The sequence below is a fragment of the Mustela nigripes genome, chromosome 4 (genome assembly GCF_022355385.1).
Source record: "Mustela nigripes isolate SB6536 chromosome 4, MUSNIG.SB6536, whole genome shotgun sequence".
NCBI lineage: Eukaryota > Metazoa > Chordata > Mammalia > Carnivora > Mustelidae > Mustela > Mustela nigripes.
Window position 1 is genome coordinate 86629489 of NC_081560.1, and position 17328 is coordinate 86646816.

Genomic DNA, 17328 nt, shown 5'->3' on the forward strand with positions numbered 1-17328 from the left:
CCCTAAAGATACAAACGCAGTGATCTGAAGGGGCACGTGCACCCGAATGTTTATAGCAGCAATGTCCACAAGAACCAACCTATGGAAAGAACCTAGATGTCCATCAACAGATGAATGGATAAAGAAGAGGTGGTATATATATACAATGGAATACTATGCAGCCATCAAAAGAAATGAAATCTTGCCATTTGCAATGATGTGGATAGAACTAGGAGGGCTGAGCGAAATAAGTCAATCAAAGAAAGACAGTTCTTGTATAATCTCCCTGATATGAGGAAGTTGAGAGGCAATGTGGAGGGGGGGTTGGAGGGTAAGAGAAGAATAAATGAAACAAGATGGGATCGGGAGGGAGACAAACCATAAGAGACTCTTAATGTCACAAAACAAACTGAGGGTTGCAGGGGGAGGTGGATAGGGAGAGGGTGGTCGGGTTATAGAAATTGGAGAGGGTATGTGCTATGGAGTGTGTAAACCTGGCGATTCACAGACCTGTACCCCTGGGGCTTATATCTTAATAAAAAAATTAAAAAATATATCTTAATAACAAAATTAAAGAAAAAAAGACCTCAGTTGCCACCTGCATTCTGAAGTTACCTGTCTTCTTCTAGTTTGAGAGTCTGCTGTACTCTAGACTCTAGACCCATGTAGTCAGCTCACCATTTGACATGACCAAATAGATGTAGCACACATCCACAACTGAACTCATTCCGTTCCTCACATCTCCTCCTGGGTTCCCTCTGCGATGCCTCCACTTAACTTTCAAAGCTAGAATCTGAGTGTCCTTCTTGACCTCTCTGTTATACCCCACATCTAAAAAATTACCAAATTCTGTTGACTCCACTTTTTCAACATATCTTAGACCCATTCCCTTTTCTCTACTTCTGTGTTAATCTTTAATGCAGGCCACTAGCATCACTCACCTGGAATGGAAATGACCCTCTTAACTGTTCCAGCTTTGCCCTTTCTCTTTCCCTCTGTGTCCATTCAGTACTGTTGAAGTGAAACCTTTATTTTTTAAAAATTTATTTATTTATTTTTTAAGTAGGCTTCACACCCAATGTGGGGCTTGAACTCAAGACCCTGAGATCAAGAGTCAGATGCTCCACCAACTGAGCCAGCCGGGAGCCCTTGAAGCAAAACATTTAATTCAGTCGTTCTTAAACTTTTTGCTCTCAGGCAACCTTTGCATTCTTAAAATTTGTTGAGGGCCCCAGAGAGCTTCATGTACGTGGCGTATATAGATATACAGACATAGACATAGATATAGCTATAGTTCTAGATATTATAGATGGATATAGACATTTACTTCATTAGAAATTAAGACAGAAAAATTTAAAACACAAGACTAACACTGGCATTTATTCTCGGAGCCATCAGACCAGTGGTATCATCACTCATTATTTAGCCTCTGGAAAACTCCACTACATACTCTTCAGAGAATGAAACTGAAAAATATAAACAATATTTTACTATTATTATGAAAGTGTTTTAGACTTCATAGCCTCTTGAAGGTCTTGAGAGACCTCAGACCATTGTGGACCGCACTTTGTGGAACTCAATCCCAGGACCCCGAGATCACGACCTGAGCTGAACGTAGAGGCCTAACCCATTGAGCCACCCAGGCGCCCCTAGTTTATGTTCTTAACTGGTAGTCTCTGCCTTTCTGATAGCATACCTGTCAGTTCTTTTTTGCCACCAGTGACAGCAATGTGATTAAAGAGCCTTCTTTATTTTTTAAAATCTTGGTTTCTTACTTTGTGATAAAGCAATTTGAAGGTCTCATTCATTTTTAAATGTATGTATTTAATGGAGCTGATGGCTGAAATATATACCCTACAACGATCTGTGCATCATAGAGGGAAAGGCCTCATTGACTGCATGTATTAAATCGTGATGCTCAATCTTTTTACCTACTCATTAATTATTCAAGGGTTTTATTGAAATTCAGCTAGTAGATTTCTCTTTCGCCTCATGTCATTAAGTTGTTCCTGCAAACTAATTACATGATGTTGCATTTTTGTATTATCAAATGGCTCCTACTAAAAACTCTTTGTTTGAAAGATTTTAAGCAGCCTTAAAATGATGTGAGACTTTTTAGAGGCAGTTTTTTTTTTTTGAAGTGGAAACAGTTCCATATGTTTATCTTTAAAATTCCATATGTTTAAACATTTCCATTTGCTTACCTTTTTTAATCTTTTGGTTCTCTGGTTAAAAATGACACCTTTACTTTTAAGGGACAGGCTAAGTATGATTACCTTTTTCCCCAAATATCTGCATTGTAGCATACTGCCGTTAACCATTTGTCATCACAGAGAAGTTCAGAAAATTTATAACACTTGTCCTTTCTCAAATAATGTGCCTCATCTTTAAGTCTGACAACTTTATTAAGTTCTATACATTGTCACAAGATACCAGAGATAAAACAATTTTTATAATTAGCAACAATCTTATTTAAAAGTATTGTAAATACTCTACAAGAGTCTATGTTTTAAAAAATGTTGGTACAAAATGAGCAAAATTGATGATACTCTGTCACACTGGGGACTTTCCTCTTCTACGTGACTGCAGTGAATGAATTTCACATGTAGTGCTTTCTCTGTAACCTTACGTTCAAAGTACTTTTTTTTTTTTTTTTTTTTTTAATCCTCGTTTAAAAAGTTACTCAGGGACATCTGGGTGGCTCAGTCCCAGGCTCCTGGGCTTGAGCCTCACACCTGGCTCCCTGCTCCACAGGGAGTCTGCTTCTCTCTCTCCTTCTGCTCCCTCCCCGCATTTGTGCTCTCAAATAAATAAAATTTTTATATAAAAAAGTTACTCTACCACTGGTTACACTTTACAGGTTTTCCATAAAACAGTGTTCGTTGAATAATTCATGTACTGTGAGCATATAAATTCTCTTTAGAGATTTATGAATATAATTATTAATGATTTCATTATTAGATATAATTTGCATATAGGGGGATTAGAAAATATATATATATTTTTTTTTTGAGAGAGAAAATGCACACAATGATGGGAGAGGAGCAGAGGGGGAGAGAGAGAGAGAATCCTAAGCAGGCTCCACATTCAGTGTGGAGTCTTATGCAGGGCTGGATCCCATGACCATGAGATCATGAACTGGCCAAAATCAAGAGTCTGAGGCTTAAGCAATTGAGCTACTCAGGTCCCCAAAAATATTTTGAACTGAATGATAACAGAATACAGTGTATCAAAATTTGCGGATACAATGCCTAAAGAAATTTGTGGCTTCAAATACTTGAAAGGAAGAAATCATTAAAAAAATCACTGATTTATGTTTCCTTTTTAAGAAGGTAGAAAAAGATGAACAAATTAATCCCAAAGTAAGCAGAAAGGAAATAATAATAATTAAAGGCAGAAATCAATGAAATGGGATGCAAACAACAGAGAATATTAACATAGCTAAAAGTTGGTTTTTAAAAAACATTAACAAATTATTAATCTCTAGTAAAACTGTTCAAGAAAAAGAAGAGAAAATACAAATTACCAATATCAAGGAAAATGTTTTTCACTAGAAATTCTACAAACTAAAAATAATAATAAGGAAATAATATACACAGATGTCTATGCCAGTAAACTCAACAACTTCAGTGAAATAAACAATTTCTTGAAAAAACAATTTATCAAAATTGACATAAGAGACATAAGATGAAGTAGAAACTGTCAATAAGCTTATATCTTTAACAATGTTAGACTTATTAACAGAGATCCCTTTACAAAGCAAACTTCAGATCTACATAGTTTCACTGTTGAATTATGTCAAAGAGTTAAGGAAGAAATAATACTCTTATATGAATTCCTTTAGAAAACAAAGGAAGAAGAAACACTTTGTGACTAATTTTGAGGTAGAATAACCCTAGATACCAAAGCCAGGTAAAGAGATTATAGAAAACTACAAATGAATATCCCTCATAAACATAGGTGTGAAATCCTTTAAAAATTAACAAAGCAAATCTACTAATATTTATGAAAACATTTTACATATATGTTTTTTATTGATATATATTAATATATACACATGATATATATATTTTTATAAATTCCAGATACAGGTATCCCAGGAATAAAAAGTTGATTTAACATTCAATAATTGAATAATGTAACTTGCCACATAAACAGACTACAAATTAAATATTATATGATCTCAAACGATGCAGAAAGATCATTTGACAAAATTTAATGTTCATTCATGATTTAAAAAGAAGCAACTATCATTAAATGAAGAATGGAAATAAGCTTCCACAATGTGCTAAAGACATTTACAAAAAAAACTTACAGCTAAGTTAGTAATGGTGAAAGATTTCAATGCTTTCCTCCCTCACATCAGGAACAAAGCAAGGCTATCTATTGTCACCATTTTTATTCAGCATAGTAGTAGAAATCCTAGCCAATGAATAAGGCAAGAAAAAGAAGTAAAACAAAAATTGGTGAGAGAAAAACTGTCCCTATCTATAAACAACATAATGCACATGGGGCACCTGGGTGGCTCAGTTGGTTAAGCATCTGCCTTAGGCTCAGGGCATGATCTTAGGGTCCTGGAATGGAGCCCCCTGTTGGGTCCCCTGCACCGCAGGGAGTCTGCTTCTCCTTCTCCCTCTGCTCCCAACCCCACTTGTGCTCTCTCTGTCTCAAATAGACAAATAGAATCTTTTAAAAAACAAAAACAAAAACACAACATAATAGCATAGAAAATTCTAAAGAAGTAACCCCAACCATCACAACAAAACACACTAGAACTGATCAGTGAGTTTCAGAATACAAGGTCAGTATACAACACAGTCATAAACTTGCTACCCATAGATTATGGTTTTAAATGAACCAAAGTATTGGCCGTATGAAATATGAAATACTGACCTATTTGAACTAGTTACCTGGAGTAGCCTAATAATACAGGAAAAGGAAAACCTGAATAATTTAAGTTTTCATATAGCTAATATAAATATATCATGTGCATAATATTAATAAATATATTATGTGCATAAATATATATGTGCATAAATACGTGTATACATATGCAAATGATGGTCACTCTACAGTTTGTACATTCTATTTTGGACACTTATCATTTGAAGAGAACACTTTATTGGCTTGTTTTTCTCTTTGCTCCAATTTATCTCCTAGTAGTAGCACTGATTAGCACTGAAATGGTTTGAGAAGGAGAGGAGAAAAGGGAAAAAGAAGAGAAGGCAAGACTTTTTAGTGGCATGAACTGTGACTTCCTTCCTTCTTTCCTTCCTTCCCTCCTCTCCCTTCCTCCTTCCTTTCTTCTTTCTTTTCTTTCTTTTGCAAGAACACTTCGTTTGAATTCTATCCTCTTAACACAACTTTTAAATGCATAATACAGTGCTCACTATAGGGACTGTGTTGCACAGCAGATCTGTGCAAGTTACTCTCATTTTGCATAACTGAAACTTTATACCCAATGAACAACACCCCTCCATTTTCCCTTCCCCCAATCCTTGACAATCACCATTCTGCTTTTTGATGCTATGAATTTGGTTTTAGATATCTCATACAAGTGGAATCATCAGACATTTGTCATTCTTTGACTAGATTATTTTACTTAATCCAGTGTCCTGCAGGTTCATCCATCACATATGGTGGTATTTTCTTCTTTTTTCTCTTCTTTTTAAGGCTCAGTGATATTCCAGTGCATGTATATACCTTGTTTTTTTTACCCATTTATCCTTCAATGGATGTTTAGGCTATTTCCATATCTTGGATAATGTGAATATATTATTATTATTATTATTATTATTCACTGCAGTGAACATGGGAGTGCTGACTTCTCTTTGAGATCCTGGTTTCAGTTCTTTTGGATAGATACCCAGAATTAGGATTGCTGGATCATATGTTTTTTTATTTTTAATTTTTTGAAGAACTTCCATACTATTTTCCATAGTATCGGCACCATTTAGCATTCCTATCAACAGTGCACAAGGATTCCACTTTCTCTGTATTCTCACCAATGCTTATTTATTTTTTTTTTATAGCAGCTTTTCTAACAGGTATGAAATAATATATAATTGTGGTTTTGTTTTGCTTTTTGCTGATGATTAATTATGTTGGGAACTTTTTCATATACCTGCTGGTCATTTGTGTGTCATCTTTGGAGAAATGTCTATTCAAGACCTTAGTCCATGTTTCAGTTGGATTATCTGTACTTTTTGTAATGGAGTCATAGGAGTTCCTTATCTATTGTGGATATTAACCCCTTATCTGCTTCAATTCTTTTTAGAAAATCCTAGCCTAACTGTAATTCTCCTCCATTTCAGCCTATTTTGGTGGACATTGACATGAAGCTTTGCTACAGGGAATCTTTTCAATTTTTTCAAAGATTTTATTTATTTATTTATTTGAGAGAGAGTGCGAGAGAGAGGGAAAAAAGAGAGAGAGAGAGAGTGGGCCGGGGGTTGGGGGTGAGAGGGAAAAGGAGAAACAGGGAGGCTAAGCAGGAGCCTGACACAGAGCTAGATCCCAGGAGCCTGGAACCATGACCTGAGCTGAAGGTAGATGCTTAACTGACTGAGCCCACCCAGGGGCCCTGAGATTCTTGCTCTTTAAAAGACAAAAGGAATAACATACTATATGTCGAATTGAATTGAATGAGAAGTTTATGGAGCCTGAGGAAGAAAGTATACAAAATCTAGAAGAAAATATCTAAAAGAAGAGGTGGCTGAGCTTTTGTATTATTTTTTCATGAAGCAATTTATATCTAGGAGCCTGTATTTGTGGCCTACCAGGTTGAATCTGGGTTTTTAGGTTGATGGTTCTCTAATTTCTTTAGCCAGATGGTTCTGCAGGCTGGATGCCATCTGACCAGACAGTGTTTAGTTAGATTATTTAATTGTGTGTTTATTACAGCTTGCTCTTTCTGGCAACATATTGTACCTTTTTAGTGTCTCCTTGGCAAACTGCTGAGTTTGAGGCGGTGATTGTTTTTTTTAAGTTTATAACTGGGACCTCCAGTGTTCACTACTTATCCTATGCTCTAGAATGCCAAAGAACAGGGTTTCCTTACCTTTGGGCCTCACTGTCCTCCTGCAAAAGTTGTTTTCAATTTTTAAGTCTTAATTTTTGCAGTATTTGGAGTTGTCCTTTGGAGTGATTGTCATAGATGATCTAGTGGATTGGTGATTGAACACTGAATCCCTTCATTGATTCAAGTTATCTTGGAGAGTACCAAATGTTTACACCTGGATAGTTGGCGACCGTGTCAGAACCCCATTTTCAGAAAGTGTGTTTAGGGTTAACCTAAGAAGACAGAGATCAGTGTGGCTGTTAGAAGCTTGAGAGATTTGATTTTGTGGTCTTTTGTAGCTGCTGGAGGGGAGAGAGGACAGGCAAGATGTAGCCCCAAGCCTGTCCCCATTGTGAATAGCACAATGTAACACAGTATTAGCATACTCCAAACCTATCCACATACTAGGACCACACCCACACTGGATGGCACAGTTTGGGGTGAATGAATTGTCAGAGGAGACAAGAAGAGTGGAGTCCATGACCATTATTTCCAGCGCATGGGTGGTTGACCAGCAGTTCTGTGTTCTCCTGTGAGTCCTAATCATTTTGTGACTGTCCATTAGCACTGAAGGAGGCAAGCACTATTAGACATCTCATGAACCCCTTTACCCACCAGTTCCAAACTCTCAGATCAGGCACATGGCTCGGAAATGTCTAAAATTTAAAGAGATCCTCTTTATAAGCCAAGACAATATTCAGAAGGCTTCAAGACAAAAGAAAAGGAGGCTGACCCTAGCTGTTGCTGTTTAACCAGTAAGAACATGCAATTGTAGAATTCCTTAATTCCAGAACAGTTCTGACTCCTGGCCCCTGGGAAGTGGGATCTGAACTCCATCCCCATTTGAGACGGAGGCTGCCCTAACAGCATTCTTTAGATGCTGGCAGCCTACACAAAAGTGATTACAGAGGTGTTCTTCGGCGGTCAGAAAAGGCAGAATGGGTGTGTTTCTTTTGGCAATGAAAAGAGAATAATAGAGGAACATACAGAAAGCATGGGAGAAATTATAGTGATCAAAGGATGATTTATCAAAGTCTAGCATCTTGATGGACCTATTGAACTGAAATGTAGATTAGTGCAATAGTCATCCCTCAAAAGTTGACTTATCATTACTATGTAATATAGGTTGTTTGCAGATTAACACAACTTTTGGGCATTTTATACAGGGTAGAAAAACTTATCACTCCACAAGCTGTTAAATACTATGAAACTGGAATCCTTTTATGAATTTCCCTCTTCAGGCCTGATTCAATATAGGAATAGAAAGACAGATAACATCCAGGGGTCACGTGTGATCAGCAGAACTTCAGCATTCATTAAAGGAAATCCATGCCTGGTGACTCTGGCCAGTGGACCATCCTTGTAGAAAGTGAAGAATAATAATGTGTGTCAGCTAAGTGAGCACTAGGTTGTGATTGCTCTGAAATCCCTTAACTGAGGGTTAGTTTAATTGACACCTACTCTGGGTGTGTGTTAGGGAAATAAGGTAGCACAATGGATAAGAACATTGGTTCTGGAATCAGAGTCCTTGTGCTTAGCTCCTGCTTTCCTTCTTATTAGGTGTGTTCTTGGGCAAGCCACGTACCTTTTGTAATCTTTGGTTCTTCATAGTTAAATGGGGGTATTGAAAACATACCTGAAAGGAAGAAAGAAAGAAAGAAAGAAAGAAAACATATCTTATAGGGTTATTGTGAAGATTGAATGAAGTAATCCACTTAACACAGGGCCTGGCACACAGCAAAAGTTCACTAAACTTTTATCACCTTGAGAAATGGTGCCTGCCTGTGAGGTTAATTCTTCCTTGTCTGGTGACTGCATTTATTTTAAGGAAGTGACATAAGACAGCCAGACTTCTAGAGTAGTGCTCCTATTTTATATACATAATACAAACTTTTTTTCCTCTACAATGAAATTTGTATCCAGGAAGAGTTGAAGATATAAGACATAGTAACAGTTCATCTCATTCTTTTATATGTCCTTTAAAAGGGGATTTTGCACATTGTAGTGTTCCACCAGTTTTTTGGACCCCACCTCTCTTAACATCTCTCCTGCAGGTTAATAGTAGCAAAGCAAGGCGAGAACCAAGACCATTTTTCTGTCCTTTGATTTAATCTGAGCCTCTTGACCTTCATCCATAAAGCAGTATCTTTCATCTTCTGCAGGAGCAACTAATGAAAGTCAAGTGTTATAAGACATTGTTCTTATCACCAGGAAGTCTTATTAGTCAGTACCTTCTCAGAGGGACACAGGGTAATTGGACAAAGCTGGATATTTATTTGATAAAATGCCTCATAGGTCAGTTTCTATGATTTCTCCTCATGAGGCCTGGGAATTATCCCAAAAATGAATTAAAAAAAAAATCTTTGAACTTGAGAGGTAATTTTCAGTAGAAATTGACTTAAGTGAAATCAGTTCTGTTTGTGTTTTCTGCTCTCTGATCATTTGGAATACCTTTTGGGCTACAGGAGGAAGGGGGCAAGTGGAAACAGTGATAAAAGCCATCACTGAAGCTGTGGCCAGCATTGGATTTGGCAGAATTGTATATGTTTTTTCTCTATCTATAACCTTTTGGGTAGGAGGATTCTTCATTAGAACTATTTATAGAAAACAGTTCTATTTGGCAGTGTTTTTTTTTTTTAACTATCAATTACAAAATAATGCTTGCTCTGATTAACTCATGCTCATAGATAAGTAAATTCCTAACTTTAGGAGAATCTGAGTTTTCAACACCTTAGCGGCAGTGTTGAAATCAGTAGTTGTTATTTTGCATTAGGGCCTGACTGCAATTTTCTAATACATTTTGCCCTTTTCTACAACTCTTTTTCTAGCATATATCAAATTGAGCTTGGGTCTGAGACTACAGAGTGTGGGGACTTGCCCGTGTTACTGGGCTACCTACTGGGAAGAAGCTGATTTCTTTCTCTGAAACCTCCAGTGATAACTTTAATCTTCAGGAAATGAAAGGTTGCAAATTTCCCTCCCTGGTGGTCTTTGGGATTCCTTTCTAAATCCCAAATTTAAAAGATTATTTTTATTTATTTGACAGAGAGAGAGGGAGAGATCACAAGTAGGCAGAGAGGCAGGCAGAGAGAAAGAGGAGGAAGCAGGCTCCCTGCCGAGCAGAGAGCCCAATGTGGGGCTCGATCCCAGGACCCTGGGAGCATGACCTGAGCCAAAGGCAGATGCTTAACACACTGAGCCATCCAGGCGCCCCTCTAAATCCCAAATTAAAAAAAATGATACTTTCTCTAATTGGCCCATCAAAGCACCTAATAGACGCAAACATTTGGTATGAGACGAGCGATTCAGAAAACTTCAAATTCAAAATTTTAAAGAAAATTATTGCATCCCTAGAGCCGAAATGACAGGAAGGCTAATTTAATCCTTTCTCTATAAAGAAGATACACTTAATATTTGGATTCATGTAAAAATAGAATGGGATGCTTCATAATGCCGTGATCTCGTGATCATGTTATCTCATGATCCTGTCAGTCAAAGTGATTTGAGAAAAGTCTAGATTGTTTCCTGCCCCATCTCTTGTGAAAGGGCTGTCTATAGTGAGAGAAGGCATTACTGGATTATCTTCAAAGCACATTTCAAATTTAAGATTCTGTGTTTTAAAGAATACTAGATGATTAAGATGTTCATGATTATTTTTGTTGAGAACAATACATAATAAACCACTACGGGTACCTATTTAAAAAAAAAAAGAACTGCAGGTTTCTTACCTTTAAGAAGTTTCTCATATACTCCCTGGTACAAGTCAAAAAGTCAGGTTCTTTATAATCAAGGCCACCAGTGGTCTCTAAATGTTGTCTGATGACTGTTTTCTTTAGGTCTAGTAGCATTGAGTACCAGTGTTGGCCCCTCATTCTGGGAACCCTAGGCTCATTACTTATCTTTTGACTTCTGAGTTCTCTAAATAGAGATGTCGTCAAAGTTCATGTCTTAGGCATTTCTATTCTCTCTGAAATCTTCATTTTTATAAAAGTGCTTTTAGAACATTACTTTATACTTTTTACATCTTTCTATCAGTCAGTTTAAATAAATGAAAATAACCACTTACCTAAGAGTAAATGTTCAGGACATATGTACAATATTAAGTTGGACCATATGAAATTACTATTTTTGTAGGTCAGAAATGGTCAAATATTTGTAATTTCCTCTTATATTTTATTTGCTTTCTCTACTACTGTGTAGGACCTCCATCTTCTGCTTTATGAATTGAGACATGATTTACCTTTAGACTTTCCAATACATTTTAGTGAAAATTTCTCATTTTGAACTAAGTTGATTTATTTTGTTGTTCTATTTCCCTCCTCCAGTCTTGTGGATAACTTCCACGATCATTAACATGGTACAAATATTGCAAAGGAAAAGGGCATCCTTGAGTTGTTTTAAAGTAAGATCATTTATTGGGCTCACAGATTGAACCGCCTTTTTGTATTCTTCTGAGTAGTACTGAATAGTGAAAAAGACAGGGAAATTCTTTTCCTTCCTTCGTTTTTCTTCACTCTGTAGTTTATTCATTCTCGTCTGCAGTACCAGAGTTAGAAATAACCGTAGCCACATTTCAAGGTCTCACCCTGTAGCAGGTTCATCTTGCTCCTTGGCAGGCACAGACCATGCTTTATATGATGACTCTATAATTACCCAGTTTTGGTAAACACACATTATTTAGCCAATACAGCAAAAGGGCTCCTTCAGAGCCATTACACTGCCGTTCATCAAGTAAATAGTGATTTAGCCATTTTAACGAAAAATGTGTGTTATTTCATTGATAGCCCGTCAATCTGCAATCCACAGCATTCAGCTAATTCCCAATCACTCCTTATGAATATTTGGATCATCTTTGTGAAAACCATTACTGTCCTACCTGAGAATTGTACAACGGTCTGTCTCAGTGCAAAAATCACTTAGGACGATTGATTTTGTAGATGTCTCTATTATGAACCATCTCTCCGTGTTAGAAACGCCAGTAGCCAGCGCCAGGAGTATTCACATGAATCGCTCTGCTAGAGAAGAAGATGGCTTGATTGCTTTTAAAGAATGAAAAGACATGATTTTATAATGTTTAGGCCCTGGCAGAATTTTCACTTGATCATTTAAATCTGGAGTCATTTAATGACCAGAATGATCAAACCCATTTAGGAAGGTGTTCCTCAGGGTTTGCTGTCATTGTCTCCCAGCAGATGCACACCGAGGAGACTGAGCTCTTTTACTCGGAGAGTCAGTTTCACAGAGATGCCTTTCAGGTTAACATTAAGAGTACGTCTTCACAGATCTTTGGAAAGGATTGATCTCCTTCAGGATACAAATATGGTATGAGGTTATTGGTCTGTCTTGCTGAGGGACAAACACCAAGAAGTAGACTTCAGAACTCAAAGACAGAATTCTACAGAGACACTGGAGAGGAACCTGTGCTCATTTCTTTTTGTAGGAATGTGTCATGCAAGGGTTTCTAACAAAGCAGTGCATTAGGATGTAGACAAAGTTCCTGCCCACTCTAATGATTTTTTTTTTAATTTTTTTCTTTTCCTGAAAGACAGAAATAGCTGCCTTGCCACATGGTGCTGCGGGCGCTGATGGAAAATATCATGCTGTTTCTTGCTTCTTTTCTTGACGGCATGATACATATACCGAGTACAGGTGTGACAATCTAAGTATGTGTAGCAAATCTCCACAGGGCACAGAAGTGGGAAATGAGGATGGAATCACATAAGGACTTCAGATTGGTATCCCACAAACCACATCAGGCCTTGCTGCATTCAGTAACTCTCCAAGGACAGGGCAAAGAAGAAAATCTTGATTGTTCCTCCCATGTGAACAACCAGTGGTTCCTATGTCAGTATGTCATTTTGGCCCAAGTTGGAGGGTTTGCCTTAATCCATGTATGTTCCTGTGAAAATTCTTTTCAGTACATCTTGCTAATCCATGTGTGATTTAATCAGGGCAGAAAACAAACTTTGAGGGTAAAGGGTATTTCTGCAATGGTCCTTTCCCGTCATCCCCTGCAGAGTATACCTTCTCTCTTTAGTAAGCGACTCTAGGCTGTCTTCCCTAAGAATGGTGAAATGTTAGTATGGATTTCTGTCTTGTATTACCATCATTGTTTGATAATCAGGAGTTTCTTCCTGGATTCTCTTGGCTGGTGACACAGGAGGACATTTCCTTCCCTGTTCAACATCATCCTTCAGCGCATACAACTTTCTGGTTTTGTTTTCACATCTTCAGCCTTTGTTTTAATGGATATACTCAGGGGAAAGGGTAAAAAGAAAACCTCTTTATGATGGTTACCATATGGCAAGTCTCTTTCTGTGCTTCCCCCCTACCCCTGCCTGAAACATCTGTGGTCTAATGAGTTTTCCTGAGGACTCTTCAGGAAGAAGAATCTCTTGAACCTGTCAGAGAATCTAGAAAGTAGAGAGGGCAGAGAAAAAAAAAGCTTTGCTATGGAACTTGGCATCAAAAGTGCCATCCTTAGCATTAAAAGACCCCTCTCTCCTGACTTATGAATTTTCAACAGTTCCTTTTAAAAAGTTGTGGTAGGAAGTGAAGCTACCCTTCTAAATCAGGTGCAAATTGGGACAAAAAGACACAGAATGTCGGTCTGTGTTCTGCCTCATGACTTGACCTTTGAAGGTCTTTTTTCCCATTCTGCCATGAGCTCTTATCACTCTCTCTCTCTCCCAAAAGCCTTCACTGAAGAGACAAAGCAGTGTGGAAATGAATTGATAAGGCTCCCTTTTCTCACTCTTCCCTCCACCCTTCCCTTGGGAAGGGGGTGGGGGGTCCTCAGAGGTGGGATGCTCACAGGTGGACCAGCGCCCTGAGCAAGGAGCTCATAGCGCCTCCCAAAAATCCAGTGGGACTGGGACCAGAAAGAACAGAAACTGGAATTGGAATGTAGACCTGAATTTTGCTTTTCTGGATGTCATTTGAATGTGACTAATTCCATTTTCCATGGAGAGTGTCAGAGTGTTAACAGAAATGAGGGGACACCACTCATACAGAGTACTACTTTCAAAATGTCTTCCTGGTGATGAGATGGCGAGGCTGGAAAGTGAACTTGGCTGCCATGTTCCAAGTTAAGACAACTGAAGGAACTGGAATCAGTAAGGCAAGCCAATCAATTACAGATTGATTAAGCGTATCTGCAAACTAGTGGGGTATTAGGGAAGGAAGAATGCCTTGATGCTAGTAATGCAGAGTTTTGTTCTGTTTTCTAGTGTAATAGACTTTTCTTATTTTAAAAGAAATCTATTTGAAAACAATACAGCAAAATTATGAAAAAGGTAAAAATTGGTAACCATCTAGTACACATAGGTAATAGGTGTCAACATTTTAGTAAAAAGATCTTTCTATGCCTAAATGTATATGATAAAATTGGTTTCATAGTATGTATTTTTGATTTATTTTATTTTATTTTTTGAAGATTTTATTTATTTATTTGAGAGAGAGAGAGAGCATGAGCAGGGGGAGATAGAGAGCCAGACTCCCCACTGAGCAGGGAGCCTGACATAGAGGTCGATCTCAGGACCCTGGAATCATGACCTGAGCTGAAGGTAGCCACCCAGGAGCCCCATTGAGCATGTATGTTTTAAAGGGTTTTATATTTATTTTAAGAGAGTGGGAGAGAGAGCATGCACAAGGTGGGGGGCAAAGGGAGAGGGTGAGAGAGAATCTCAAGCACGCTGAATGCAGAGCCCCATGTGGGGGCTTGATCTCACAACCTGAGATCATGACCTGAACCAAAATCAAGATTTGGACACTTAATGGACTGAGCAATGCAGATGTCCCTAGTGTGTTTAAAATATTTTATTGTTTTGGTAAAAATGACACATTTTCATTGTTTAACATTTTCAAATAATTTAGTCAAGTACAAAAAAAAAAAAAGAAAAAGAAAGAGAGAAAAAGAAAAAATTTCCCCCAAATTATCTCCCTGTAGTAGCTACTGCTCACATTTTGGTGTTCTTTCCTTAGGAGCAGGTATCTCTGCATGCATAGGTATGGATTGATTTATGTGACTTTTATATGAAGGGCATCTGCTTATTTACTCAAACTATGGCAGGGGTACTGTTCAAATCAGACATCAATTTTAATGGCTACATTGTATCTCATTCTATGAATTTTATCTTACTTTCATTTTATTGATGGGCATTGAGGTTGTTTAGGATTTTCACACAGTGGTACAGTAACATTCTTGTATGTGGAAATTCTGTTTCAAATTATTTCCTTAGAGTCTGTTCCTAGAAATGTAGTTTCTAGATCAGTGCCTATTTTAAAGACATGTTATAGCTAGTGATAAACTGGTATTTTATAGTTTCATTTTAACCTTTTCATATATTAATTATCCACTAGCATGTTTTTCTTTTATTTATATTTCATTGGCATTTTGATTATCCTTTTATTTGTATCTTTTTTGTGAATTGTCTGTTTTGTACCTTTTGATTTGAAAAAGTTCTTTAAAGAATAGATATTAGCTCTGTGTATGTATTTCAAATACTTCTCCAGTTTGTAATCTGTCTTAAAAACCTAATTAATAATGCCTTTACAGTTGGCTGGTTCTTGATCTGCGACTTGCTTGTGAACCAGAAAAATCACACTGGATCAGTTTAACAGGCAAGGAAGACTTTATTCAAGACTCTTGCAATAAGGCGGAGATTGAATTCACTGAGACAGAAGGTGGTGTTTTTAAGCACTTGAATGAGCTAGTGGAAAAGTACTAGAGGACTTGTAGGCTGGGGAGTGTAGTCAATGCAATTTAGACTATCTGTGTTTGCTAATCAGTAATTATGGAAGTTAGGCTCCTATCCTCCCACAGAGAATGGGAGACAAGGGTGCTACTTTGAAATGATTACCTTTCAAAGGGATGGCTCCCACGTCCTTGAGAAAGGTATAACTGTATCATAGAAGACTTATATCTCAAAGGGCCAGAGAAAGAATTTTACAAGTTTTGTAAAGTCAATGTTGTAAGAAGTGGGAGGTTTAAGGGTGTTTAATCAGAAAGAAATCTGTCTAACATTTAGTCAAGCTGAGGGGAATGTTAAGATTCTCTTGCTTACTGGGGAATGGTAATATCCTTCTCAGGAACAGGGAAGGTAATCAAAGAGAGAGGAGGGAGAGATGAATAGGCCTGACTTTTCCATATACTATTTGAGGTACTTCTCAGGCAGAAGCTAGGGTTGGAATTCATGTCCTGTATATACAAAAGTAAAAGGAACATGGTGGGGGCATCAGTGGGACCTTAGGTAACCCAGTGTTTGTCTCTCTGAAACCCTTCCTCAAGGTCAAGTTGTGGTAAATTAAGCAAGCGGTCAGAATAAATGTTTTAAGACTGGTCTTCACCTATGAGAAATGGGAATTATTACTGGGCACTCAGAACTGGGATCTATTTCCTACTTGAGTCACTGCATCCTTACTGGCCACAAATTATAGCTGTAAAGGCTATCTAGAGGTCATATCCATAACATTAAAGAAGAGCAAGAGTGTTTAGGCATGAAGGCCTGGGTTCTAATCGCAGCTCTATTATTTATAAGTACCTTGTAGACAAGTAATTTAACCTCTGTGAGGCTCAGTGTCCTTTCCTGTAAGATGGGGTTAATAACCCTATTCAAGATCATTGGGATAGTTCATTGAAGTCACATACGCAAAATGCCTGGTCCATGTCTCTTCCATAGAATGAACTCAATTATGTTTCCTTCCCTACCATATGGCCTCCCTAGCCCATAAATGCCCTTTCCATTTTGATTAAAAGACATGAAGAGTATAATTGCCTGTCTCATTCTTTAATTCCTGTCTTGCCCATCTGTAAAGCTACAAAATACTTGGAAATGTTATCCTTTGATTCCATGGTCCAGTCTATCATGTGTGGATGCTGAATGGAACAGAAACAGAATGTTACCTGCTTTTTCCATTCTGTCTTATTAGCTTGGCCAATTAGCTGATGTCCTCATCTTGCATCTGTCATTTTGCCTCAGAGCCTCCTCAGTGTTTTTCCTTTATAGTTTTGTTTAATCTTGAGGCATGAACTAGGTGTGGATCACAACTTTTCACTTCATCACCAATATCAACATTGACTTACAAGCAGCCCAATTTGCCAAAAATGGATCTTGTGATTTAAAAAATGCACATTAATTAGCATTTTGTATTTAATGAGTTATTGGGGACGAGGCAAATTAATCGAGTCAGAGAAAGCTTATCCCAGGTCTATAATATGCAAATGAATAGATTCACAATTAATTGAAAAATTTCTGGTCTTAAAATTTGGACAATACATAGCCATCAGT

General features: G+C 37.6%; 1 protein-coding gene across 4 annotated transcripts in view; it reads left to right on the top strand.

Moving 5' to 3' along the window:
• Window positions 1-17328, top strand: part of LHFPL3 (LHFPL tetraspan subfamily member 3) — a 588278-nt gene that overhangs the window by 117448 nt on the left and 453502 nt on the right. The gene's annotated exons all lie outside the window — the stretch shown is intronic.